This window comes from Crocuta crocuta, unplaced genomic scaffold (assembly GCF_008692635.1).
Source record: "Crocuta crocuta isolate KB4526 unplaced genomic scaffold, BGI_CrCroc_1.0 scaffold231, whole genome shotgun sequence".
Classification (NCBI taxonomy): domain Eukaryota; kingdom Metazoa; phylum Chordata; class Mammalia; order Carnivora; family Hyaenidae; genus Crocuta; species Crocuta crocuta.
Window position 1 is genome coordinate 2,535,107 of NW_027528357.1, and position 2,026 is coordinate 2,537,132.

The 2,026-nt window shown below is 41.5% G+C and overlaps 1 long non-coding RNA gene across 1 annotated transcript in view; it reads left to right on the top strand.

Moving 5' to 3' along the window:
• LOC144223143 (uncharacterized) overlaps positions 1-1,780 on the top strand; it is a 2,709-nt gene extending 929 nt beyond the window's left edge. The window contains exon 2 of the long non-coding RNA XR_013332593.1: positions 1,204-1,780. This is a non-coding gene — a long non-coding RNA (uncharacterized LOC144223143). The remainder of the gene's footprint in view (positions 1-1,203) is intronic.
• Positions 1,781-2,026: the final 246 nt, after the last annotated feature.

The following is a 2,026-nucleotide window of genomic DNA, read 5'->3' on the forward strand; positions in this document are numbered from 1 at the left end:
TGAAAAAACAGTACTGACAAAAGCAAAATGCACCTTTTTGTTTACAACTGAAAAAGGGTCCTTGACAAGTGTTTTTTAATTTTATTATTATTTTATTTGGTGTTGTAATTGTTTAGACTGCTGTGTACGGTTTGCTGTTTGTTGAATCAACAGTGTGAAAAACCTGCCAGCATGGATTGATATACGCATGACGTTGTCCCCTCAACTGGGGGCTTTGCAGTTCTAACTCTCTTGATGTAACCAGTCACCCCCATGTATAAGTGGAAGCTGCTTGCTATACTGGAGATGAGTCTCATTTGTTAATTCACAATGATTAAGCATTCTCCTTCTGATTCTAGTCAGATCATGATTTTTTTTTCTTAAAAGCAAAACAAAACATCAAAAAAAGTCACCACTCAAAAAATCGAGAACTGAGTTAATTTATTTAAGCTTGATGATGAAATCCGTTCTAACTTTTTTTAGGTTCTCCCATCCGCTCCCTTGAAGTTCCGAATCTCCTCTAAATTCCCTGGCATGTATGAGAACAATATTATGTGTGTGTGTGTGTGTGTATGTGTGTATCTATGCATATACATACACACATATCCATGTATATCCACATATGTGCAGGTGAATATATTCTACACATATATCCAGATATACATATATATACATAGCCTCGCAAATAGCTACCGATCTTGGGAAAGAAGCGGTTGGCTGGAAACTGGGCAAAGGTTCAGCGAAATTCATGTCACGATGTCTTGCTTCTTTTCCTCGAACAGGGGAGGGGTGGGCTGGGCTGCTAGAGTTTTTGCCATCTTGTTTGCTAGGCTTCTGTATACATATTGTATCTGGGCTAGATCCCTCAGACATCGGTTTAATTGTGAATTCATATCCCACAGTCCCAAATTCTTCCTTTAGATCTAGCCACCTGCCCCATTCCAGAACTCTAAAGGAACCCAAATCGAGACCCCTCTCCCAGCAACCAAACCTCAGCTACAACCATCGCCACTAGACCTCCAGTGGTTTCTTACTCTGAACAGAAGAGTCGATTTCTTTTTTATGTATCATGATCATGACTAATTCTCATATTGGTCTCTCCCCTCCCTCCCACCATCCCCCAAAGCTCCCACCCTAACCCCCCAAGGCAGGGTCCTTTTGGTGTTTGGATGCATTTTGTGTTTCCTCTCTTGGCTTAATCAGCCCTGATTTTCTTCATTTTAGGGCAGGATGCTGAACGGGCTACATTAAAAAACAAACCTCTCTCTATATATATTTATAAATGAGAACTGTTGGATGACACCTTTGACATATCAGCCAATATCAATCAAGCTGAAGACTCCAGACACTCTCTGTGACTGTAACATTTCTTCAAGGAAAGTATAGCGTCTGTGGAGTTCAGAGGGCACGTGTTTGGGGGAAAAATACATATGACACAAAGAAGAAGAAGACGAAGAAAAATGAGAAAAAAAAAAACACAAAAAAGGCAACTTTAAAACAAAATAACTCGAGACCAGATGGGGAGGCTGAAAGGCTGGGAAGAGGGAAGAGGCGCTGCTTACCGATCCCCGGGGCTTTTCCAGCCCATGGGCGCCTGAGGCAGGCTGGGGCAGCGGTGTGGCGGGGCCTGGTCCCCGGGGGGCGGCGGGGAGGCCGCCGCTGAGCATCTCTATCTGTCATTCCTTTAGCTATTTAGGGACCAAAGGACCAAACTTTTTATTGCAGCTGTGTAGCTCTATGCCCAATAGAGGGGGATGGAGGAGACCCTCCTTCCTGCCTCATGGCTGTTCTTGAAACAGCTTAGAGCGATTCTATGAAAAATGTAATTAAAAAAAATTTAAAAAAAAAAAACAAAAAAAAACAAAAACAAAAAAAAAGAAAAATAATGCTTCAATGCTTTTAAAACAGCAAGATAATAGTTCTTTGATACTTTGAGAGGCGCTTTGATTACCCTCATTCAAGTCTATGACACTTTCCTATGGTTTTCTGTATTATATGTCTGGATGGAGCTGTTAAGATGAACAAACTGGTGGATATTTGGGGAAAG